Consider the following 27,974-nt stretch of genomic DNA (forward strand, 5'->3'; position numbering starts at 1 on the left):
TCTACATTATTTTCCCTCTGGAAATCCATTGCTACTCCCACACCATTTGAAGTGGGGGTTCATCCCAAATTGTATAGCTAAAAGTCTGTAGAAATTCTCAGTCATGGTTGTCCCAAAAGTGATTTTTCAGGAGGCAATTGGACTCTTTTTTTTCCTTTGAAGAAATTTCATTTCCAACCAAGAAGCTTCCTGAGAAGCCTCCATTACACGGTGCTAGGGATTCAAACCGCCAAACTGCTGACCTTTCTGATCAACAAGTTCAGCGTCTCAGCCACTAACCCACTGCATCCTTCCTATACTTTATTAAAGAATACGTTTTCCAGAATTTGGAAAATGTCCCCAGGTTTGGGAGGCATCTGTATGGTCTTGAAGAATTTTCCTATATTTTTTTCTTAGGAAAACCTGGATACCCAAATCTTTCTGCTTTAGCCAATGTTTGCCCTTTTGAATCCATCATCTACTGCATTGAATTATGACTTTGATGCCAAATGAGCAAAAACTTCTGAAATGTAAAAACATTCATTTGTCAAAACTACCCGGATTATTCTTAATTAATTAAAGTGCTAAAAATAAGCCCCCAGCCTCTGTCCAGGCAATTATCTGGGGGGAAAAACCCTGATTATAAAAAATGACAAATCTGAACCTATCCCCGTCATGGGAATATACTACATGGCTAAAATTTAAAGCATGCCCATAAACCACCAGGTGGCCTCAGTGTATGTTTCTACAAAAAGAAAATCAGTGTTTCCGTCGGGAGGCCAGCTATATATATTGATATATATTGATATATCACAGTAATGATGTATTTTATTGTCTCTCATGTAATTTACAAACTTAAAAATGGGAGGTGAAAGGGCCTCATAAGTAGAATAGCCTAGGGCCTCTTTTCATCTAAATCCGGCCCTGGTTCCATCTCTAAACTCCAGGTGCTGGTTGATAGGGAAGAATTAGTTTAGTTTACTTTATTGTCATTGCGCATCGTACAACGAAATTAAACGCCGTCTTCAGTGCACTTTATAACTATAAAAATAAAAACACAAACACGCATCCTTCACATTCCGTACAATTGAAATTGAAAACCCGATGTTGCATTAACATTGCACTATACCGTAGAATTCAGTGTAGTTACTGCCCTGGGATAGAAGCTGTTTTTCAGTCTATTTGTCCTTGTTGTTTATTGTCCTGTACCGGCTGCCAGATGGTAATAGTTCAAAAAAAAAAGGTGCTCAGGATCTTTAAGGATGTTTTGAACTTTCTTAAGGCAGCGGGAGCTATAAAGCTCTTCCATGGAGGGGAGAGGGCAACCAATGATCCTCTGGGCAATGACGTTGACCAGTGGTGTGTTTCAAAAATTGTTCGAACCTACTCTGTGGGTGTGGCCTCCTTTGTGGGAGTGGCTTGCCGCCCATGTGACCGGATGGGAGTGGCTTGCTGCCCGTGTGACCAGATATGAAGATGCCAACGACACTTGTCAGAACCACCTTAGATTACCTCACACACAGCACTGGCTTGCATAAGAATATGATGTAAACTTGTTTTTTAAATGGCATCTTTGGTTTGCGTTAAAACAACTTCAACACACACAATGTTCTGATTGCACCACAAACGCAGTAGCCATCCTTACCTTTAACAGAGGCACTGAGTTTTATAAATAGGAGCATGATAGTGTAGAATAATCATATCCAAGGACCAGTGGTGGGTTTCGAAAAATTTTGGAACCTCTTCTGTAGGTGTGGCCTGCTTTCCGGGTCCACTGGTGGAACCTCTTCTAACCGGTTCGGTAGATTTGACAAACCAGTTCTACCGAATAGGTGCGAACTGGTAGGAACCCACCTCTGACATTGAGCCTCTGGAGCGATGTCCTATCTGCCCCTGTGCAATTGGCAAGCCATACACAGGGGCAGTAAATTAAAATACTCTCTATGGTACAGCGGTAGAGGTTAACCAGCAGTTTTCCATTCAGTTGTTGCTTCCTGAGAAGTCACACGTAATATAATCTCTGCTGGGCCCTTTTGACCAGGGCTGCAATGAATACCTTTACACCATTAGCGGATTTCCCTCCATCTTGTTGTTCTCCCTCACTGAAAACAAGAGGTAAGATCGATGTCACTTGTTAACCTCTGTGGTCCTTCACACCCGTGGAGATTTATCTGGCATGTTTCCCCTCCCAGCCATCCAGAAAAATCTTATGCAAAAGTGCAAAGGAATACTGCAGTAAGGGCATGATGCTAATAGTTAGATCCCGTGATCTAAATTGCTTTGAGAAAGGGCAGCTGTTAATTTGGGCCTGGGAAAAAAAATGCACTGATTAATTTGATTTATGGTTTCCAAAGAGATAAGTCCGGGAGGCTGCGAAATGCAGCGTTGTGAGCAGGAATTGGGCTGTTTCCTCTTTCCCTGCCTTAGATGACGCTGCCAATCTAATTTACCGTGACTAATCCCAGGAAGATTTGAAATTGACATGTTATGGTAAAACGGAGCTCTGTTTTAGTAAGAACTGACTCTACAATATGACTAATTCCTTTAAATCAGAGTTGACAAAAAGGCGATGCTGTGAGCGTATTCATTTGTCTCACATCAGGGGAAGGCCTGATGTAACATGATGCATGCATTGTGGACCTGTCACTTACTACAAGTTGCTGTTATGATTTATTAAAGTCTATGTTTTATAGAAGATAAATGTTGATACGGCTTTGGAGTGGCTAAAGATGTTGGCGTGCCAATGTTTAGAAATATCTTTTTACAAATGTTTTTATTATGCAGTTTTCTTCCTGCTACGTCTTTGCAACAACTCTATACTGGTTTATAGCCACAGTTTTGTTTTATATATATACTGTTAGGGGTATCTCCGTTGGGAGACAGAAAATAGCTCAGAGGAATGTACAGCTAGAGAGAAGGAACGTTGCTAGTATAAGAAACGCACGAATAGAGTCCCAGACACTGCTAGTAAAAACAAGTAGCTTTACTACTAACAATGGCTTCACAAGCAGTGATAGTAGATGTGTGTCCAAACACAATTCAAAGAACAAACAATTGCTTACAGTCACAGTTCACATTCCATTCATCAAGCGAGCAAGTAGTTATGAAGTGTGACCCGTCAAAACCGCGCTCGACTAAACCACGCCCGATTAAACCGCGTCGCTGACGTCATCAACAGGGCGACAACAGCCAGCGCGGAGAAAGAAGGGCGCTTTAAATAGCGCTTTGAAAGCAAGCTGATTCAACTTAAGGTAAGGGTTAGGTTTAGGGTTAGGTTTAGGGTTAGGGTTAGGTTTAGTATTAGGTTAAGGGTTAGGATTAGGTTTAGGATTAGGTTAAGGGTTAGATTAAGGGTTAGGGTTAGGGTTAGGGTTAGGGTTAGGGTTAGGGTTAGGGTTAGGGTTAGGGTTAGGGTTAGGGTTAGGGTTAGGGTTAGGGTTAGGGTTAGGTTAAGGGTTAGGATTAGGTTTAGGGTTAGGTTAAGGGTTAGGTTTAGGCTTAGGTTTAGGGGGGTTAGGTTTAGGTTTAGGGGTTAATTTTAGGTTTAGGGTTTACAGCGTGCTTCTGTCTCTGCGCTGTTGTCACCCTGTTGATGACGTCAGCGACGCGGTTTAGTCAGGCGCGGTTTAGTCGAGCGCGGTTTTGTGGTGGGACCGTTATGAAGCATAGGACAAGCAGAGAGAGAGAGAGAGAGTTTCCTGAGTCCCTTTTATTGCAAAGTAAATTACAGCTGATTGTGAAGTTAATTACAGCTGATAAGTACATTCACCCAGTTAAAGCAACATTGACCATTTGTTATTATATATGAATCTATATTGCCTACCCAACACTAGGAGTATACTCCCAACATATATACATTATATAGTTAACATTTCGGATGTATCTTTTACATTTTTGTAACATCCTATCGTTATATACTATTATATCTAATAGCTATCCTTCATCTTATATTATAATTACACTTATTTCGAATTTCTAATTCATTAATTGTCTTTCATCATTAGTTTTCTAAACTTTGCATCTACTGTCAAGCCAATTATACCATACATCCCAAATTAAATGGTATTCTGTTTCTCCTCTGTCTTTGATTTCCATTGTTAACCTATCCATCTCAGCGCTGTCTAATATCTCCTTTATTTACATTTCCTTAGAGAGTATATTTGTCCCAACACATCTGGAGGATTATTATTTTGAGAAGGCTGGATTTGTTTGGGAGCCCCCCACTCCATCCTCACCCCCCACACACTCACACAAGAATTCAATATTAGATGGGTGTCTGTCTAAATGTTTTACATAAATAAATACAACCTTGACCAAATCTTCTCTGTATTCTTCAACCCTTCTCTATTCAGTCAATTGCTTTTGGTACTGTTACCATGGTGCCTTGATCGATATGAAAGAATAATGGAATGCTAACTCAAGTGTAGAACTGAATAATTCTATTTTTTACCTATGCTTCATTTCTTTCGCTCTCTCCTTAATAGTCTTCCATCTGTCTGGGATGATCTGTTGTCACAATTGTTTGTTTATTTTTCACGGGGTGGAAGCTATCCTAAACGTCCTCCTTTTCTTTTGGTTCCGTTTGATAGAACAGCTTTGTTATTTTTGAATGTTTCTCTCGGGGCGTATGGGGAGAGATTGTCTTCTTTCTTTTCAAAAATCAGCTGGAGTTGTGGAAATCTGTTTTATTGCCTTGACAGAAAGACATCGACTTTGTAGAAAAATGACAAGGAGTAGCCATCCAATTTGGCTCCTATCCTCCCTTCCCTTTCAACATTTATGTCCCCTTCGTTATTTTTCGCTTCTGATTTTCATGACTGCTTTCATAAAGAAAAGGTGAGATCTCAGACTTTGAATTCCTCCCCTCCTTTCACCAAAACTCTGAAAATAATGAAAAACCTCCATTCTTGGGATAATCATAACTCGGATGAAAAGAAGGTGGATTTACTTTCTGTCAGACTTTGCAGCAGCAATCACATCCAGAAAGCACACGTGGGTAACTGATTCAGCAGGATTCATTAAATTCTCTTTATATATAATATAACACATGAAGTAAATATATAATACCAAAAGCAGTTTTTTCCAACATGGTAGTAAATACAAGTAAACACAGGCAGAGGAGAGAAGTTTCAGTTTCAGTTTAGAGCAGCGGATTAGTTTTTAGTTCAGCACAGACTCAGAGCAGTTGAGCTAAGCCACATCCAGGCTCCTTGCTGTCTCCTTGTGGCTCACACAGCAAATACTGTTTCAGTTTCCAAACAGCCCTCATTGGCTGACCCAGTTGCTATGTCTCTTCCAGTCTTGAATTGTCAATACACTGACACTTTCCCTTTTGCATGATCCAAAATAGTCAGGGTCTACAAATTGTAGCCCTCCCTATCATCTCTCTTGATGTAATTTAATTATTAAGATCAGAATTCCACTCTACTCAACCATCGGTCTAATTCTTTGGAGCATAATTTTAATAGGAGTTCAAAAATATTGGAAAAACCAGAGGCGGTGAGTGCGTTTACTCAAGAGATTAAATTTTCCATGAAGAGAGATTTTTCTCAAGTTTAGTCCTAAGAAGAGATGACTTTGGGAAAGGTATGATGGCACTTTGAAGGTACTTTAAAGAATATTAAACAGAAGATAAGGACTTATTGAATTTATGTTTACCAACAAAGAAATAAAGGGAAACTAGTATAGATCAATATCAAGCTATTTAGCATGTAAAACACTTAATCTCTCCCTTGGTATAGCTGACAAAGCGAGGAGACCCAATGTCTTAGAGGTTAATAAATCTACCTACTATGCAAGTAGCCCAGGTCTGAATCCCAGAAGGGTATAGCTAGCTGATGAGAGGCCCCTCCAGCAGCTGAATCACAGGAGGAGGAGGTGTAGGAGTCTGGGCTGTCTGTCAGCTCTCACATGGAGAGTCAACAACCCCCAGGTTTGGAGATGACTGATGAGGAAGAGGAGGAACAGCTGGGTCCAGTGCCTGATGCGCGAATGTACAGAAGGCAGAGGAGAGGAGTGGAAATCTATGGGCTGGTCCTTGGGACAGGAAAGCCACCATTGCTAGCAAAGCAGAGAGAAACTTTTTGCTGGGTCTGCTGGCGTTCCTAATAAAGGAATCATTGCTTCAACTACAGAAGTTTTGTCACGTTTGGGGATCTGGGTGAGAACACAGTCAGTCCTCATCTTACGACCGCAATTGGACCCCAAATTTCTACTGCTAAGTGAGGCATTTGTTCAGTGAGCTTTGCACCCATTTTACGACCTTTCTTGACACAACCGTTAACCAAATCACTGCCGTTGTCGAGATAGCCACACGGTTGTTCAGCAAATCTGGCTCTCCCCCTGCCCCCAAGCTCGTCAGAAGTTCGCAAAACGGAATCGCGTGATCTCGGGGCACTGAAACAGTCATGAATACACGCCAGGTGCCAAGCGTCTGAATTTTGGCCCCATGACCAGAGGGATGCTACAATGGTTGTAAGTGGGGAAAAACAGTCGTAAGTCACATTTTTTCGAACGATTACTAAACAAACTGTCGCAACTCTAGGACTCCCTGTGTGTTAGATAGTGCGCTTTGATTTGAGTCTGAATGAACCAAGGCTCAAATCCCCATCCCATTCCAAAACTAGGAAAAATTGGCTGTAAGTCATTGTCTTTGTTGCCAGTTCTTTTTTTTAAAAAAGGCATTAACGCCAGAAAGCTATCTATCTTCCTTCAGCGAAATAATGTATTTTCAAAAGTGGTAAGTTAATTAAAAGAACCCATCCAGAAGAGAAATGCGGGATGGGTAATAGTAATGAAAAGCTAGGCTCATATTTTCTTTAAAATCGGAAGAAGCTAGCTTGTAGCCTGAATATTAAATTGCTTAAGCTGGATTTGTGGCTCTATTTTCATAAAGCTTGTATAAAATTCCAATATTACTTAAGAATATATATAAAACTACATTGTATATCTATATCAATCTATCTATTATCTATCTCAATCTATATATCTCTATCTTTGTCTGGGTATCTATATCTATATCCATATCCATATCCATATCCATATCCATATCCATATCCATATCCATATCCATATCCATATCCATATCCATATCTATATCTATATCTATATCTATATCTATATCTATATCTATATCTATATCTATATCTATATCTATATCTATCTATATCTATATCTATATCTATATCTACATCCTACCTCTACCTCTACACATACACATACACACACACACACACACACCTATATATCTATATATGATGGATCTCTATCCAATTTCAATTGTGGTTCTACATTGAGGACTATCTGGGGTTTCTGAGCACTGCTTCTTCCTATGCTGTTAACTGGAAAAGTCTTAGGCAGAAATTGGGGCCTTCTCCATCCAACCCTTGTGCTCCACCTCTAACCCAAGGAAAACAGATTGTGGTCCTTTAGGTGTGACGGAGTTGCAATTGCCATCAGCCTAAGGCAGTTTATCAATGAGAGTTGGTCTCCCGGTTGTGATGTGCAATTCCCCCACAAATTGAACACAGAGGTCACACCTTCCCACCTCTCCCCAATTCGTCGTTGAGCCTTTCATAACAGAAGTAGGTCACAAATAGGTAATTCGAAATGGTATTAATAACAACATTGCTCTCCTTCCGCATTCTGCTTACCTCGACATGTTTCTCTAAGTCCCCATGTCAGCCGCCTACACAATAGCATCGCAGTGATTTTGCAACTCGGTGAGAGAGAATGTCAACCTGCGAACATACGTAATTTTGCATCTGTGCCCTGTTCTCAAAATAAACCCCACTGTGTTTGGATTTTCAGCATTAGCCCCATTAGCAACAAAGATGATTAGTGGGCTGGAGACTAAAATATATGAACGGTTGCAGGAACTGGACATGTCTAATCGAGTAAAAAGAAGGATTAGGGCAACCTGATAGCCAGTGTTCCAATATTTTGAGGGTCAATCTATTCTCCAAAGCACCAGAATGCAGGACAAGGAACAACGGATGGAAACTAATGAAGGAGAGGAGCAACCTAGAACTAAGGAGGAATTAGCAATAGCAATAGCAATAGCAGACTTATATACCGCTTCATAGGGCTTTCAGCCCTCTCTAAGCGGTTTACAGAGTCAGCGTATCGCCCCCCACAGTCTGGGTCCTCATTTCACCCACCTCGGAAGGATGGAAGGCTGAGTCAACCTTTGAGCCGGTGAGATTAGAACCGCTGAACTGCAGATAACAGTCAGCTGAAGTGGCCTGCAGTACTGCACCCTAACCACTGCGCCACCTCGGCTCTTTCCTGACAGTGAGAACAATTAACCAGTGGAAGGGCTTTTCTCCAGATGTTGTGGGTGCTCCATCACTGGAGATTTTCCAGAAGAGATTGGACACCTGTATTTGTCTGGAGGGGTATAGCTTCTTGTGCTTGACCAGGGAGTTGAACTAGAAGACCCCCCCCCCAAAAAAAAAGTCCTTCGTAGACTGTAAGCCATATTGATCTTATTAAGACATCAAACTAATCTAAAACAATTTTCTCAGAATTAATATTTCTTCACACTTGGCCAATAAAGAATTCTATTCTATTCTGTTCTGTTCTGTTCTTTTCCGTTTTCTATTCTGTTCTATTTTCTATTCTGTTCTATTGTATTCTGTTGTATTCTAAAAGAGCCGAGGTGGCGCAGTGGTTAGGGTGCAGTACTGCAGGCCACTTCAGCTGACTGTTATCTGCAGTTCAGCGGTTCAAATCTCACCGGCTCAAGGTTGACTCAGCCTTCCATCCCTCCGAGGTGGGTGAAATGAGGACCCAGACTGTGGGGGCGATATGCTGACTCTGTAAACCGCTTAGAGAGGGCTGAAAGCCCTATGATGCGGCATATAAGTCTAACTGCTATTGCTATTGCTATTGTTCTATTCTATTCTATTCTATTCTATTCTCTATTCTATTCTACTCCACTCTACTCCACTCTACTCTACTCTATTTTCTATTCTATTCCTATTCTATTCTGTTCTGTTCTCTTTTCTATTCTATTCTCTTTTCTATTCTACTCTACTCTATTTTCTATCCTATTCTATCCTATCCTAACCTATCCTATCCTATCCTAACCTATCCTATCCTATTCTATCCTATCCTAACCTATCCTATCCTATCCTAACCTATCCTATCCTATCCTATCCTATCCTATCCTATCCTATTCTGTTGTTTTCTATTCTGTTCTATTTTCTTTTCTTTCCTTTCCTTTTTTCTATTCTATTTTCTATTCTATTTTCTATTCTATTTTCTATTCTATTTTCTATTCTATTTTCTTTTCTATTCTATTTTCTTTTCTATTCTATTTTCTTTTCTTTTCTACTCTACTCTACTCTATTTCCTATTCTGTTCTCTTCTGTTCTATTCCTGTTCCTGTTCCTGTTCCTATTCCTATTCCTATTCCTATTCCTATTCCTATTCCTATTCCTATTCCTATTCTATTCTATTCTATTCCATTCCATTCCATTCTACTCTATTCTTTAGTGTACAATATACACCATCACCGGAGAATACTAAGAAGATCAATTATTTCATAAATCATATGAGGGATAGTTGATATTTCAGGTTTCACCCAAAAAGGTTTTTAAAAGGTGTTGCAGGTGCTCACCATGATGATTGAAAAAGAAAAAAGAAGAAAAGGAGAAAGAAATGGAGAGAAAAAAATGAATTTGTAGCTATAACTGGCAAACATAACCAATTACTTTTAATCTTTTAACTGTTTTCTGCCTCAAGTTTTATTTAAGAACAGAGGTGTCTCTTATCTTGTCCACTTTGTGCTTTCTGGGTTCCTGAGATGAATTTCTCTTCTTAAACCTCTTTTTGTCTTATTGCCCAATGTCTATTTGAGCTTTTTAAAAATATATGTAACAAAAGGAGAAATTAAATTGCTCCTTGAGTTGTTCAAGCCGGTACCCACTTAATGCTATAAAATCTATTCACAGTACTTCAAGTTTAATGTAGGATCAGAAAAAGAGATACTCACACACTAATTATCTTCAGTGGAGTTTACCTCCAGAGGCTGAATCAAAATAGATTGTCCCAAAATTGGTTGTTTTTTTTAAAGAGACAACTGGACTTTCTTGTTTTTCTTTAAAGACATTTCGCTTCTCGTCTTCAGCTCTGACTGGATGGTGAGGAATGGAAGGATTGATAGCTGAGCTAAGGTGGCGCAGTGGTTAGAGTGCTGTACTGCAGGCCACTTCAGCTGACTGTTATCTGCAGTTCGGCGGTTCAAATCTCACCGGTTCAGGGTTGACTCAGCCTTCCATCCTTCCGAGGTGGGTGAAATGAGGACCCGGACTGTGAGGGCGATATGCTGACTCTGTAAACCGCTTAGAGAGGGCTGAAAGCCCTATGAAGCGGTATATAAGTCTAACTGCTATTGCTATTGCTATATTCCTTGCAGACACCTGGCTATTTATGTCCTTTTAGGGAGTCACAGAGCTCCCCTGGAGGTTTGCCTGTCTCCCCAGAGTCACCTGAGTGGTGCTAATGGTTCGTGTAGTCTGCAATTTTTCCTCTGGAAATCCATTCCTACTCCCACACCATTTGAAGGGTGTTCATTCTTGCCCAATAGCAGTAACTGTGAGAGGGATCTTGGAGTCCTAGTGGACAACCATTTAAATAGGAGCCAGTCCTGTGATGCAGCTGCCAAAAAAGCCAACACAGTTCTAGGCTGCATCAACAAAGGGATAGAATCAAGATCACGTGAAGGGTTAATACCACTTTATAATGCCTTGGTAAGGCCACACTTGGAATGCGGCATCTGGTTTTGGTCACCACGATGTAAACAGATGTGGAGACTCTAGAAAGAGTGCAGAGAAGAGCAACAAAGAGGATTAGGGGACTGGAGGCTAAAACATACGAAGAATGGTTGCAGGAATTGGGTTATGTCTAGTTTAATGAAAAGAAGGACCAGGGGTGACATGATAGCAGTCTTCCAACATCTCAGGGGTTGCCCCAAAGAAGAGGGAGTCAATCTATTCTTCAAGCACCTGAAGGCAGGACAAGAAGCAATTGGTGGAAACTAATCAAGGAGAGAGGCAACTTAGAACTGAGGAGAAATTTCCTGACAGTTAGAATAATTAATCAGTGGAACAACTTGCCTCCAGAAGTTGTGAATGCCCCAACACTGGAAGTCTTTAAGAAGATGTTGGATAGCCGTTTGTCTGAAACAGTATAGGGTTTCCTGCCTAGACAGGGGGTTGGATTAGAAGACCTCCAAGGTCCCTTCCAACTCTGCTATTCTATTCTATTCTGTTCTGTTTTGTTTTGTTCTGTTCTGTCCTGTTCCAAATTGTGTGTCTAAAAGTCTGTAGAGATTCTCAGCCATCCAGGTCATGGTGGTCCCAAAGGTGCTTTTTTCAGGAGGCAACTGGACTTCCTTATTTTCCTTTGAAGACATTTCGCTTCTCACCCAAGTGCTTCAGCGACCCTCTCAAAGGATGCAAATGACCAGCTGTCTGCAAGGAATATAAATCCTACCATTCCCCTCCATCCAGTCAGAGCTGAAGAAGCTTCTTGGATGAGAAGCGAAACGTCTTCCAAGAAAAAAACACAAGAAAATCCAGTTGCCTCCTGAAAAAAAAACACTTTTGGGACAACCATGACCTGGATGATTGAGAATCTCCCCATCCAATTACCGTATATACTCAAGTATAAGCCCACTTTTTGGGCTGAAAAAAGTTGCCTCGGCTTACACTCGAGTCAGTGAAAAATTTGCCCGAAATGGAGGAGGAAAAGGGGCGGGGCCATGCCGCTGGGTGACGCTCGTGAATGGCCCGGCGCCCCTGTGAGTTTCCCCTCCCTCTGTGTCAGTTTGCTGCGCAGCGCGCACCGCACCATCCCCCCTCCTCACGTTCTAATGTAATGCAGGGCTGTTTTACGATTCCCCTTCCTCCCCCTCCTGCCGCTCTGCAACGATGTCCCACCTCCTCCTTGTTATGGCAAGCAGCCACATAGCGATGTCCCACCTCCTCTGGTACAGTGATCCAATGATAGGAATCACTGTGCCGTGTGTCATAGGAGGCGGGACATCGCTCCCGCGGCTGCACGGGACATCATTACCGGTAGCTGCTGCATTTCCCACCCTAGGCTTATACTCGAGTCAATAACTTTTCCAGTTTTTTGTGGTAAAATTAGGTGCCTCGGCTTATATTTGGGTCGGCCTACACTCGAGTATATACGGTAGATAGTTTCAGTGGGGTTTGATTGGGATTTTCAGTTTTAAAAAATGGCAAACCTAAACCATAAATATATATTTTTTAAATCCAGACGCTTGTTTGTCCTCCGTCGCCGCAACATTCCCGGAATTACTGAATCGTCTGCAAGACGAACCTTCCTAATGCCGTAGTTAGTAAAGCTCTCAGCTCTTATTTTGTTAGATAGGAACAAAATAAATGCACAGCAGGAGAACAGGAAAAGCTAATTTGCACTTTCCATTCCAGGAGCGTCCTTACATTAAAAAGGAACCAACAGTTTGAGCACATCTGCTTGTAAGGTTATTACAGCTAGTCCTTCTCTTACAGCCACAATTGAGACTAAGAAGTTTATGGAAGGGCATAAAGCAAGATATGTTCTGACCGAGGCTTCCCAAGAGCGCGAAGCAAACTCCTGGTCCCAACAAAAAACCCTTTTATTAATTTCCTGTGAATTTTGCTCATTCACATCCAGCCAAGTCTTTCGAGGGAGGATTTACAGTCACAGACCTTATCAGGCTTGGAGAGGTGCCAAGCTGATATCTGCAAAACTTGGCAAGGAGTCTCAGGGAGTCATGAACCAATTAAGCAAACTAATTGTCTCTTGCAAACTCCCCTCCCCTTTCGCTGCTCTTTTATTTCCTCTGGGAGGGGCCATTCACCGTCCACCTGTGGCCTTACTCCCAAGTCGACCCCTGTTCTTTAGCTCTTCCATTCGCCTGGCAACTCTGCGCATGCACACACTGGGAACAGGCTCCAGCTGTTCTTCTGCCTCACTGATGTCTGACTTTGAAGGGAGCTGATAACTGGCATAGGGCTCTGGCCCCCTCTCTGCCTCTGATGCAGAGCCCTCATCAGAGCCTTCCCCAGACTCCAGGACTGGCCCATCTTCCTCCCCAACCTCCTCACTGACCAAATCTGCGGCCACAACACGATATCTTCACTTTGGAGAGTAACAGAATGGTTGTAAATTTTGTAGTGTTTATGAAGTCGAACACTACCTACAATTCTATGTTACTAGAAGTCCACTGAGCTGTCATTAATGATGGTTAATATCAATGATCTTGCCTAGTGTCTCCCAACCTCTGAAAGTTTGATATGTGTAGATTGCCACGGCTAGAATTCTCCCAGGCCAGCAGATTTGGTTTCATTTGAAATAAATTTTACCTTCAACTAAAAAAATAATTGTAGAGCCGAGGTGGCGCAGTGGTTAGAGTGCAGTACTGCAGGCTACTTCAGCTGACTGCTAGTTCGGCAGTTCGGCTGTTCAAATCTCACCGGCTCAGGGTTGACTCAGCCTTCCATCCTTCCGAGATGAGTAAAATGAGGACTCGGATTGTTGGGGGCAATATGCTGACTCTGTAAGCTGCTTAGAGAGGGCTGAAAGCCCTATGAAGTGGTATATAAGTCTAACTGCTATTGCTATTGCTATAATTAGCATTTTGGTCTTCTGCAAGAAAGACTCCAAAGCTTGTTAGGACCAATACTTTCATTGGTGCTAAGAATGAAGTCCATCTTGTATCCAAGAACTGCAGGGGAAAAAAACAATGGCTACCAACCTGCCTTCCATTGAGAACCTGCACACTGCACGAGTCAAAAAGAGGGCTGTGAAAATATCTACAGACCCCTCACATCCTGGGCATAAATTGTTTCAACTCCTACCCTCAAAATGACACTAAAGGGCACTACACACTAAGACAACTAGACCCAAGGACAGTTTTTTTCCACCATGCCATCACTCTGCTAAACAACTAATTTGCACAACACTGCCAAGTTATTTACTAAGACTGCTTTACTATTATTCTTCTCATCCTTCCAATTACCCACTTCCTTTTACTTATGACTATAATCTTGTTGCTTGTGCCTTTACTATTTAAATTGTTTTATTTACCGTAGTTTCCTAGTATGGGTTTGATTGCTTATTTAGTAACCAATGGCTATCGCTAAGTGTTGTACCTTATGATTCTTTTTTTTAATTATTTTATTTTTTTAGTTTCAAAGCTTTTATTTCTTTAAAAAAAACACAAATATTTCATCATTCGTCAATCATTAAAACATTGAAGTACAATTTTTTTTGTATGCCCCTCCCTCCCTCCACCCCCCAACCCCCGTCCTCCTTCCCCCCCCCCAGACTTCCCAGAACCCGTACACCGTATGGATTTTTAACAAACACAGTCTAAAATCTATTGAGAAAAAAGAAATAAAGAAATTAATGACATTCTACATTGACCTTAGCTTCTTCTTGCTGAACTAACTTTAAACAATTTAAATCATTTCTGATCTTAAGCATAGGCTAACTGGAATTTCTTGGTCCCGTATTTATTTTGTATATAGTCAATCCATTTTTGCCAGTCTCGTTTATATCTCTCATTTAAGTGATCTTTAAGATATGCCGATATTTTAGCCATCTTGGCTAAGTTTGTGACTTTCAATGTCCATTCTTGAATTGTAGGCAAGTCTTCCTTCTTCCAGTATTGCGCCACCAACAGTCTTGCTGCCGTTATTAGGTGCAGAATCAAGTTAGTCTCTACCACTGTAACGTCAGTACATATACCTAGTAAAAATACCTTATGATTCTTGATGAATGTATTTTTACGTACATTGAGAGCTGACGCACCAAAGACAAATTCCTTGTATGTAAAATCACACTTGACCAATAAAGAATTCTCTTCTCTTCTCTTATTCTATTCGCTATTCTATTCTATTCTATTCTATTCTATCCTATCCTATCCTATCCTATTCTATCGTGCAGGACCAGATCTTAGGATGGGCCTGTGGTGTCTCTGCTTACAAAAATGCAGCTTCATTTTCACTGACGCTGGGCTGCAGGAGGCCGTCACAGCCTAAAACAGAACTCGGGAACAATTTCTACTGGCAGAGTGTTCAGGCCGCCACAGGCCCCCGACACGAATGACACGACACGAATGACATCAAGCTGGCCACGCCCACCTTTGCCACGCCCACCCTGGCCCCCGAGGCCAAACACAACCCTGACATATTCCACAAATGAAATTGAGTTTGACACCCCCGGGTTAGAATATGAGAGGAGAAAAGAAATTTGCTTGTTCTGAACAGATAGTAATAACATCTGCCCTCCGGCAAATACAATGCTTATTCTCTGTAATTAATTTGCTTGTTTTATCCATGTAGTCATCATTCCGCTGGGTACCCAAAATAGAAAACTGCGGACATGCTGATGTTCCACTACCTTCCTGATGAGGCTCAACAGGCCAGCACAACCTACCTTTTCTATTGCCTCCTTCGAAGGAGAAAAAAAGGGGAAGAAGCCATCGCATTCTTAGCTTGCTACCGTGTTGTGCAGAAGATCGGATGAAACAGGTTTGAGAGGTGTGGGGGGGGGGGGGAGAACTGCAGGTGTGCATTCCAAATCACCCTTTCTCAAATGCTGCATCGTGTTCAGAATGCCAAAGTGGGCTTACAGCAGTATATATGCCAGGGAAAAAGCGATGAGCTTTTGGTGATTGATCCCACACCTCCGATATTTTTGTTATTGCTTCTGAGGCTGATTGTTGTATGTTTTGTCACTATATTACTCTTATTTACATCACCATTCCACATACCCCAAAATACAGACAGATGGAATGGGAATGGAAAGGGAAATAAAATTGGAATGGAATGGAATATAATAGAAGAGAGGAGAGGAGAGAAGAGAAGAGAAGAGGAGAAGAGAAGAGAATGCAGAATAGAACAGAACAAAAGAATCCTTGTTTTTATTTCAATTTCCTAAAAATGAGATCATCTAAATCCCAGTTATTTACTGTTTAGAAAATCTGACAATTATAAGAATAGAATAGAATAGAATAGAATAGAATAGAATAGAATCAGGAAAGAATGGAATGGAATGGAATGGAATGGAATAGAGTCGAATGGAATGGAATGGAATAGAATAGAATAGAATCAGGAAAGAATAGAATAGAATCAGGAAAGAATGGAATGGAATGGAATGGAATAGAATAGAATCAGGAAAGAATGGAATGGAATGGAATAGAATGGAATAGAATGGAATGGAATGGAATAGAATGGAATAGAATAGAATAGAATCAAGAAAGAATGGAATGGAATGGAATAGAATGGAATAGAATAGAATGGAATAGAAGAGAATGGAATGGAATAGAATAGAATAGAATCAGGAAAGAATGGAATGGAATAGAATGGAATAGAATAGAATAGAATCAGGAAAGAATGAAATGGAATGGAATGGAATAGAATGGAATAGAATGGAATAGAATGGAATAGAATGGAATAGAGTAGAATGGAATGGAATAGAATAGAGTAGAATAGAATAGGATAGGATAGAATAGGATAGAATAGGATAGAATATGATAGAATAGGATAGAATAGAATAGAATAGAATAGAATAATGGAATGTGGAATAGAATGCAATGGAATGGAATGGAAAGGGAGAGAACAGAAGGATGGGATGAAGAATAGGATGGGGTGGAGTGGAGAAGTAGAGTAGGCATGGTAGAGTAGCAGAGCAGAGCAGGCCTTCCAAATACACCATTATTACTGATTTGTGAATTTTCCCCTTTCTTAAACCAACAGGTTTGAATGTTTTATGCAAGCTAGTCGGAACTTTCAAAACGTAAGCGAAAAAGCGATGAAAACAAACATCTCCATAAAGAAACTAAGCAGGATCACCTTTAGCTAAACATTTTTAGCGTAGTGCTTAGAATCACTTTTGCCGTTCAGCCCTTCAGCACTGTCTGAGCTATCTTCAAAGGACTTTCTATAAAACGCAGTGGTACTTATTCGCTCCCATCACCATCTCTGCTCTTCTTCTACGTCTGGCCTATTTAAATATGCATTATTTCAGTCTTCTTATCGGAGGACTTAGCTCAACACGATGCACTATAAGCAAACTGCCACTTTGAACATTAGAAATGAATAGATACGGACTGGTATGGATTAGGGTGCTTAAAGGATTCTTATTTTTCAAACACGAAGTATATGCCCAAAATAGAGTGGAATTTGTTGATGTGCATTGAGTCCCGAGTGAGAATTTGTTTTAAGTTTATGAACTTCGTAGATGATTTCCTGCATAATTGCCCGGAGGCTTTAATGCGGAAGGTTTGAAAATGCAAGTTGCAAAGGACAATGGGCTGAAACCCATTGAAAATGAGAAAATGCCAGGGATTCCAACTTTGTGTTGGATAACACAACTTTGTGTTATCCCCTTGAATGGTGGTGTCAGAGCTGGCTTGCTGGCAGGGTTCCTACACATGCCCTAATTAAATCATGAGCCTCGAGCCAAGCTTCAAAAGAAATCCAGTTATTTGTTAGGAGCAACATGTCGGCACATACCCAAGTGAAGCCAGCTCTGACCCCATGTAATTTACGGCCCAATTATGACCCTGTTTCCCTCCCTCCCCACAGGGTGGGTCATAAACCACCTTCTCCAATGGAGCACTATTGCAGGCTGTACAGATCACCCCTCTCCGGCTGTTGCAGGTAACCTAGGATACAGCCTTGAGAAAGGTATGCATGGGATGTGCTTCTGGTTGTCATGCTGCTCAGTTTCCCCACCCCACCCTCTTGCCTATGGTAATTCAAGAGCAGGCCAGGGATGCTTTGCGAGTTGACAAATGGCAGGCCACGACATTTCGTTATAAACCACCCAGACGCAATTAAATGAGATGGGCAATGTAGAAATCAATTCATTAAAACAAGGAACCACACAGAAGCCCCATTTTGACCGATGTAAGTCGACTCTAATGGGGAGATGTTTTTTTAGAAAGTCCATCATTTTAAGCCACAGTCTTTCAGTGCTTTCTTATTACCTGTTCCCTCCAGGGGTGGTATTCACTTACTTTCCTACCGGTTCGTAAATGTGAGCGTACACCATGTTCGCGCATGTACTCAGCCTTCCACACATAGCAATAGCAATAGCAGTTAGACTCATATACCGCTTCATAGGGCTTTCAGCCCTCTCTAAGCGGTTTACAGAGTCAGCATATTGCCCCCAACAATCTGGGTCCTCATTTCACCCACCTCGGAAGGATGGAAGGCTGAGTCAACCTTGAGCCGGTGAGATTTGAACCGCCGAACTGCAGATAGCAGTCAGCTGAAGTGGCCTGCAGTACTGCACCCTAACCACTGCGCCACCTCGGCTCTTCTAACATATGCACTTTGGCTTGAAAACCTGCCTAAATGGGAGCTCATAGAGCCAGGGTGGGTGAGTGGGTGGCCCCAGCCACGATTTCCACAACCGGTTCGGGTGAACCAGACCGAACCGGCTGAACACCTCCTCTGGTTCCCTCTCTGCCTGATGTTCCTCAGTTACAGAATTGCTTTTTCTTAAACACGTGAGGCTTACTCTTCCTTAGTCCTCGTGATTTATTGGTCTACTTATTGGTGAGATTTATAACCCGTCTTTCCCCTAAGAGCTCACTTATCATAAGTAAGAGCTTTGCTGTTCATTATTCAGAGCCACAGAATTTATACAAATGATGGCATTACTCTTTGGTTCTTAACCCCGTTTGGAAATTGCATAGCATCAGGATGGAGCGGGTAGGGAATCCTAGCTTCGCTTTGCATGTCAAATTGCAAGTTGAACTCAAAAGTTATCACATGGTCCTCCAAATGTGACTGGCTGATGTTCCCAGCGCCCTCACACCTTACTGGTTGGAGTTATGGCAATATTGTAGAATTCTGCAATATTCGGAGGACGACGTATTTTCTAGCTGGCGCCACAGTCAAGCGTTCCTCTTGTGGGTTTTTTTTTCACGATTAAATAAAATGTACAGGAATAAAACTGTTATCAAAACACCTTAAAATAGCATGGTGGAGTTCCATCAACAAGTCGATACCATATGCCACTTATTACAGAGAGCATCTCAAATCAGTGGTGAAATTCAATTTTTTATTACTACCGGTTCTGTGGGCAAGGCATAGTGGGCGTGGCAGGAGAAGGATATTGCAAAATCTCCATTCCCACCCCACTCCAGGGAAAGGATACTGCAAAATCTCCATTCCCTCCCCACTCCAGGGGAAAGATACCGCAAAATCTCCATTCCCTCCCCACTCCAGGGGAAAGATACCGCAAAATCTCCATTCCCTCCCCACTCCAGGGGAAGGATACTGCAAAATCTCTATTCCCTCCCCACTTCAGGGGAAAGATACTGCAAAATCTCCATTCTCTCCCCATTCCAGGGGAAGGATGCTGCAAAATCTCCATTCCCTCCCCACTCCAGGGTAAGGATACTGCAAAATCTCCATTCCCTCCCCACTCCAGGGGAAGGATACTGCAAAATCTCCATTCCCTCCCCACTCCAGGGGAAGGATACCGCAAAATCTCCATTCCCTCCCCACTCCAGGGGAAGGATACCACAAAATCTCCATTCCCTCCTCCACTCCAGGGGAAGGATACTGCAAAATCCCCATTCCCTTCCCACTCCAGGGGAAGGATACTGCGAAATCTCTATTCCCTCTCCACTCCAGGGGAAGGATACTGCAAAATATCCATTCCCTCACCACTCTGGGGTCAGCCAGAGGTGTTATTTGCCAGTTCTCTGAACTACTCAAAATTTCCACTCTCGGTTCTTCAGAACCTGTCAAAACCTGCTGAATTTCACCCCTGTCTCAAAGACAAAATGTTGGAAGCAGAACGGAAGGTCCTTGTGTATTAAAAATATGCCCATTTTGGAATTTGATGATGTATTTCAGTACCCCGGGTGTTTTTGTTTTTTTTTGCCTTAAAGACAAGGGTGTATCAAAATGCATGCTGTGAGGAAATCATGCAGAAAGGAAGGAAATGGCCAACCTACACATGTTCTTCTAAATTAAAAGAAAAAATCGGGGGATGTTTGTGAAGAAGAATTGTGCACCCGAGTACAAATATTGGCACCAAATGCTTTGTTTTGGTTTCTGTTTTTCCAGAACATCTCTTAAAATGTGGAAAAGATGGACACAAAAATATTAGATGGTGCAAATGTGGGAAAGATTGTTAGATAGTGTCATTAGCTGAAGATTTATGGGGTTTCCGATGTGGTTTTCTCATTCTTTTGGAAATCCGAATGTGAAATATAGGCACATCAAAACAAGCAAGTGAATTACAGGTAGTCCTCAATGTAGGACCACAATGAAGCCCAAAATTGATGTTGCTAAGCGAGACATTTGTTATAGCAATAGCAATAGCAGTTAGACTTATTTACTGCTTCATAGGCCTTTCAGGCCTCTCTAAGCGGTTTACAGAGTCAGCATATTGCCCCAACAACAATCCGGGTCCTCATTTTACCCACCTCGGAAGGATGGAAGGCTGAGTCAACCCTGAGCCGGTGAGATTTGAACAGCTGAACTGTAGAACTGCAGCCAGCTGAAGTAGCCTGCAGTGCTGCATTTAACCACTGCGCCACCTCGGCTCTATTATGTGAGTTCTGCCCCATTTTTATGACTTTTCTCGCCACGGTTTTTAAGTGAATCACTGCAGTTGAAAAACTACTAACCGAGGAGGAGGAGGAGAAGGAGGAAGTGTGGGAGTCAGGGTCAGCATCAAGAAAAACTATTTACCATATAAAACACTTAATCTCTCCCCTGGCATAGCTGACAAAGCAAGGAGATCCCGGTGGCTTAGAGGTTAATACATCTACTTAATATACAAGTAGCCCAGGTTTGAATCCCAGGAATGTATGGATAGCTGATGAGAGGCCTCTCCAGCAGCCAAATCAGAGGAGGAGGTGGTGTAGGAGTCAGGGTCAGCATCAAGGCAACCTGAGAGCTCTGAGGGGGAAGGGAGGATGGAGCTGGCTGAGAGAGAGGAAGGGGGATGGATGGATGGCTGACTGGATGGATGGATATGTGGAGCCTGAACTGTCTGTCAGCCCTCAGATGGAGAGTCAACAGCCCCCAGGTCTGGAGGTGGCTGATGAGGAAGAGGAGGAACAGCTGAGTCCACTGCCTGATGCGAGGCTGCGCAGAAGGTAGAGGAGAGGAGAGCAGTGGAAATCTATGAGCCGGTCCTTGGGATGGAAAAGCCACCACTGCTAGCAAAGCCCCACCCTAGCTCTGGGGATAAAAGGCAGGGGGCGGAGATGAATATATGTGGCAGACAACTATTCATCTCCCTGCCAGCCTGCGTTGAGAGAGAAACTTTTGGCCGACACTCACAAAAAAATCATTGATTTAACGACAGAAGGTTTGTTGTGTTCGGGGAGCTGGGTCCCAACAGATATGGACAGGAAGGAAGCCAATATCACAGCTATTGTGTCATAGTGTTAATGTGGCTGATCTTAGGCAAGTCTGTGAGAAGCTACGACGATTAAGCTCATTGTTAATTAAAGCCAGTCATCTCGGAGGGGAGTAAATTAAAAACGGAGGCCTCAAAACTTCACAGTGTGAAAGTCATTCCCGGAAGCACATGAAACTTTCCAAGAGTTGGGCAGAGTTCTGTAGTTTTCTAGGCATCGCTGAAAATCAAACTTGTTTCCAAGAACAGACAGTCAAATCTCATTATTTGAAAAAAAAGAGAGAGAGAGAGAGAGAGAGAGAAATAGATGCCATATGTGGCTCCTTTTGTGATATCAAGCTGAGCTAAACGAAAAAAAAAAAAATTCAAATATTTCTCGTCCATTTCAAGCAACTGTTTATCTGAAATTCACCAGATGATGAAGAGCCTTTCCCAAATGCTGCACAGGAAGTCCTCGACTTATGACCAAAGTTGACCCCCAAATTTCTGTTGCTAAGCGAGACATTCGTTCAGTGGAGTTTTGTGACCTTGCTTGCTTGCCCCAGTGGCTGAGTGAATCACTGCAGTTGTGAAGTTAGTAAGACCATTGTTAAGTGAATCTGGCTTCCCCATGGACATAAAAGGGGATCGCATAACCCCGGGATGTTGCAAGTGTCATAAATAGGAGTCAGTGACCAAGCGTATGAATTTCGATAATGTGACAGGAATGTGATAATGGTCATAAGTGTGGGAAAAGGTTGTAAATCCCTCATTTCGGTACCATTGTGTTCTGACCCCCCCCTTCTTCGCTCGTTAACAGACGACAGGCAGACAGACTTAAAAGGAAATAACTTTATCAGTCTTGGCTCACACTGGCTGCAAGCCCAAAATAAACCTAGATAAAGTCTCTTTCAAACAAGGGTTATGCAGCAGAATGCAGAAACAAAACTCTTACAGCACCAAGTTTTTAAAGAAGCAAAATCACTTATCCAAGTGTCTCACAAACTCAAACAGGAACGGAACTGAATTCTCCATAAACGAACGATGAACGTTGACTTCTGCAACCAGGGCGTGGCACCATCAGTCCTTTTATCTCCAGAAGGCCACACTAATGAGCCCCAGCTGCATTGTTATTCCTCCATCCGGACTCAACTCACAGCAAACTTCTGCTGAGTCACAACACCATTGTAAACTTTGAACAGTCACTGAATGAACTGTTGTAGGTCGAGGACTGTGCAATATTGCTCCAAACAGGATAGAAGTATTTCATATTTTTATACTCTAGGTGAGATTGCTTTCCAAGCCCTTCCAGGAATTTTAGCTGTGACAACTTAAAAACTACAGAGAGTAAAAATCACTAAATGGGCATTTCTCATTACGGTATCAGCGCATAATGTCCAAACGAGCCACAAAGAAATCATTTTTCTAATTTATTCATGTCACTTTCACACATTTTAACTATATAGTAGTAACTGTGAGAGGGATCTTGGGAGTCCTAGTGGACAACCATTTAAATAGAAGCCAGCCGTGTGCAGCAGCTGCCAAAAAAGCCAACACAGTTCTAGGCTGCATGAACAGAGGGAGAGAATCAAGATCACATGAAGGGTTAATGCCACTTTATAATGCCTTGGTAAGGCCACACTTGGAATACGGCATTCAGTTTTGGTCACCACGATGTAAAAAAGATGTGGAGACTCTAGAAAGAGTGCAGAGAAGAGCAACATTGATGATTAGGGGACTGGAGGCTAAAACATATGAAGAACGGTTGCAGGAAATGTGTGTGTCTAGTTTAATGAAAAGAAGGACCAGGGGAGACATGATAGCATCTTCCAATATCTCAGGGGTTGCCACAAAGAAGAGGGAGTCAAGCTATTTTCCAAAGCACTTGAAGGCAGGACAAGAAGCAATGGTTGGAAACTAATCAAGGAGAGAAGCAATTTAGAACTAAGGAGAAATCTCCTAATAGTGAGAACAATTAATCAGTGGAACAACTTGCCTCCAGAGGTTGTGAATGCTCCAACACTGGACATTTTAAAGAAGATGTTGGATAGCCATTTGCCTGAAGTGGTGTAGGGTTTCCTGCCTGAGCAGGGGGTTGGACTAGGAGACCTCCGAGGTCCCTTCCAGCTCTGTTATTCTATTCTAAGCGCGTGTGCTTCATTGTGGCTAAAAGAAACCTTGCTCTATGATATTACGACATTAGTTATTTTCTTTGACACAATAGTTGTTCCTTCTTCTTCTTCTTTAAATAAAAGAGTCATTTGACAAAACCTTCAGCTGCATTTACATTCTCGCTAAGGAACAGAGTAAGTTCACATGTTCATGGATTTCTGCATTCTTTTAAATAAATAGAGATTGAAGGGTTTGGAAAGGAGAACACTGTTCAGGTAAGAAAACTGTAAAGGATACAATTTGGGTGAAAGGAAAAAAAAAGAAACGAATCCGCTTTCATCCTACAGGAAAGTCGATTGTGTTTCCATATTATGTTATGTTGTTATTTTCCTGAAATAGATTACTTCCTGCTACATCCCAGATTAATCTCACCAAAGACATGTTTAAAGCCAACAGATAAGCTTTGGGCATTTGTAAGGATTTCCATGGCAACCCCCGGATTTAAATCTTCCCATAATTAATTCAGAATATTACCACAATATCATTTGTCTCAATTTCCTTTCTACATCAGAATTAATCCCCGCTTGAAAGGTTCAGCTCCATTAAAAAAAAAAAAAAAAAACTCGGGTTAAATGTGGGATCAAAACACTCCAAAATCTTCTCTGAGTTTGCAAAGAGGTCAGTCGGAAATTTTTAAGACGCAAAAATGAAGCAGCAACTTGCAAAGATTCCTTAGCTCCTTTCTGAGTAATAGCAATAGCAATAGCAGTTAGACTTATATACCGCTTCATAGGGCTTTCAGCCCTCTCTAAGCGGTTTACAGAGTCGGCATATTGCCCCAACAATCTGGGTCCTCATTTTACCCACCTCGGAAGGATGGAAGGCTGAGTCAACCTTGAGCCGGTGAGATTTGAACCGCCGAACTGCAGAACTAGCAGTCAGCTGAAGTGGCTGCAGTACTGCACCCTAAGCACTGCGCCACCTTGGCTCTCTAGCTACTCGGCTGAGTAGCAATAGCAATAGCACTTAAATTTATAAATTTATATACCGCTTCCGCAGACAGCATATTGACGCCAACAATCTGAGTCCTTGTTTTATTGACCTCGGAAGGATGGAAGGTTGACTCAACCTTGAGTCGGTCAGAATCGAACTGCCGAACTGCAAGCAGTCAGCAGAAGTAGATTGCAGTACTGCATTCTAACCACTGTGCCACCACGGCTCATCACAGCTTCCTTAAAAGGAGGAAGCAATCTGTGTGAAGTTCAAAACATGCAGCTTCAAAATAAAACAAACTTAATGAGGTAAAAAAAAGGAAAAGGCACTTTTGGGATGCAAAGCAGAAGGTTCACAAGAAAAATCTCCATTTTTTTTTTCCTCCTTGCACCGCACAGTGTGATCCTTTCAAAGATCCTCAAGTCCGCCTTAGGGAAATGGTATAATTAGAAAAGCATGGAGAATGGCATCGTTTGCCAGTTCCCCCTTCCTTGTGATGATTACCGCTGACTCATTGTCAATGGACTGTGAAATAGGATGAATTAGGAAAACATGCCATCTTATCGGGGATTCTCATTACGATAGTCCGAGTGACAGCAATTAGTCATTTTCTTGTAAAATCTTCATTACGTAGCGTTGTGGTTTGTAGGCCAACACAATTCAGCCATTCAATATTCAGGAACAGAATACTGAAGGCGTCAAAAGTTCAGAGCAGCAAGAGGCATGCCAAATATTCTATTCCGTGGCCCTTTTACTGAATCATCATTTAATCTACATTTCATTTCTGGGTTTTTTCTTCATGCCTTGCCTCTGTAAAGTGGGATAAATACAAACTACAGACCCCCCTCACATCCTGGACAGAAAACCTATTGATTTATTTTATTTTTAGCTATCCATTTGTTAATACGAAGAACGGTTGCAGGAATTGGGCGTGGCTAGCCTAGTGAAGAGAAGGACCAGGGGAGACATGATAGCAGTCTTCCCATATTTGAGGGGCTGCCACAGAGAGGAAGGGGTTTTCCAAGGCACCTGAAGGCCAGAGAAGGAACAATGGATGGAAACTGATCGAGGAGAGATTCAACCTGGAAATAAGGAGAAATTTTCCAGCAGTGAGAACAATCAACCCGTGGAACAGAAGTTGCCTTCGAATGTTGTGGGAGCTTCATCACTGGAGGCTTTCAAGAAGAGATTGGACTGCCATCTGTCAGAAATGGGATAGGGTCTCCCACTTGGGTGGGGGGGGTTGGATTAGAGGACCTACAAGGTCCCTTCCAACTCTGTTACTTTGTAATGACTCTCTCGTCACCTCAAGACTCGACTACTGTAACACGCTCTACATGGGGCTGCCCTTGAAAAGTGTTCGGAGACTACAATTGGTCCAGAATGCAGCCACGCGAGCAATACTGGGTGTACCGAGATATACCCATGTTACACCTATCCTCCACGAGCTGCACTGGCTCCCTATTGGTCTCTGAACGCGCTTCAAGGTGCTGGTTATCACCTTTAAAGCCCTACATGGCCTAGGACCTGGATATCTCCGTGACCGCCTCCTGCCACATACCTCCCAGCGTCCGATAAGATCTCACAGGATGGGCCTTCTCCGGGTGGCGTCGACTACACAATGTCGTCTGGCGGCCCCTCGGGGGAGAGCCTTCTCTGTAGCTTCCCCGGCCCTATGGAACGATCTACCCCCTGAGATCTGGACCCTCCCCACTCTCTTGGCCTTCTGAAAGTCTACTAAGACCTGGCTATTCCGGCAGGCCTGGGGCTGTTGATTCTTGATTGAGTTCCAGCCCCAATAAGATTGAGTGCATGTTGTGTTCTTTTTAACTTGCTTTGTCTTTGTCTTTTAAATTTTTTTAGTATTTTTAAATTGTTTTCATGTAAGCCGCCCGGAGTCCTTCGGGACTGGGCGGCATACAAATTCATTAAATCTTGAAATCTTGTGTCCCAGGAGGTGGGGGAATAACCAGCCTAACTCAACTTTTCATTAATCACAGTTGAAACGTAGAGGAATAATGTAGAGATGGAGAGCTGAGCCCAGCAGGCATAAAACGCACGAGCGAACTAAAAATAAACTGCCAACATGCTGAAAAATGAAACCATCTTTTCAGAGGAAATTATGAAGAAAGTATCACTATAAATAACACGAGAGGATCCATGAATTTGGTGAGTAGGATACTGGAGGAGGACCAAGGGTGATGTCCATCCTTGGCCATAAAAGCTTACAAGCTGAGTTTGGGGCAGTTGTGTTGGACCAGTGATGGCAAACCTTTTTGGCATTGAGTGCCCAAACCGTAACACGTTTGCGTGCATGCGCTGGAGCACCGGAAATTCGAAGATGAGCTGGCTATTGCCCGCATGCCTGTTTTTTGGGTTCACCAATAAATGCGCGCTAGACAAATGCGCGCCGACAAAACCGCGGCAACAAAACTGCGACATCAAAATCGCGCCCATACCACTGTGGATAGCTACATAAGTCAGACACATTGCCTATCTACAGACAGTGTGTGTGTGTGTGTGTGTGTGTGTGTGTGTGTGTGTGTGTCAGCTTCTTATCTACCCTCAAACATACTATATATAACTTCCCTTTCAACGTTATTTGCTCAAAACACTCCATATTCTTTCTCCTTCTACCATTCTCTTTCAACTGTGACCAACTATGACCAGGCAATGAACATGACGAGAACTAGCTGAGTAGCTCTTCCTTCTTGAGCCTTTATTTCTGCCCTTTATTGGTCTCCCAACATGAGTCTCCCAACAAGGAGTGGTGCGGTGGCCTGGAGGTAGAGCTCCCGCCTCACAATCAGGAGGTTGTGGGAGTTCGATCCTGGGTAGAGGCAGATATTTCTATGAGAATACATCTGCTGAACAAAACTCTGCACTGGCAACAGGAAAGGCATCTGGCCAGTAAAAACTCTGCTAGCTCCATTCGGTTGCTCAGATTCCACCCAGCAAGGGATTACAGAGTCGTTAAAAGATGATGATTGGCCTCCCAACATGAGTCTCAACGGTGCTTTTTCAAGAGGCAACTGGACTTCCTTGTTTTTTCTTTGAAGACGTTTTGCTGCTCATCCAAAAAGAAGCTATTTTTGCAGCTGCCTTACAGGTGGAATCCTGTACGCATTTTCTTCGTCTATCCATTAGTCCGATTAAATCTCACTTCCTGCTTTCAAAGTCATGAAGACAATTTCTGGGAGATATTTGATACCTCCAGCAATCCCACAGGGTTCCTCTTCCCATGGCTCAGCTAATTAAAAAGCTCATCTCCCCACCCCAAGATACTAATTCATTTTGGGTCAATGCAAATTTAAAAAAAAAAACACACACATTGTCCGTGATTATCTTATTTGTTGAGCTCCAATCTTTTTTCTTTCTTTCTTTTTAAATCAGTTGTTCTTGCACTCTTGGCTCTAGTGGTTTTCCGCTCTTCAAATATGATGCTGACTAAAAGAAATGATCGACATCAGTGTTTTTTAAAAACCAGGGGATGG

This window comes from Thamnophis sirtalis, unplaced genomic scaffold (assembly GCF_051295495.1).
Source record: "Thamnophis sirtalis isolate CommonGarterSnake01/CBP01778 unplaced genomic scaffold, rThaSir2_p1.2 scaffold_10, whole genome shotgun sequence".
NCBI lineage: Eukaryota > Metazoa > Chordata > Lepidosauria > Squamata > Natricidae > Thamnophis > Thamnophis sirtalis.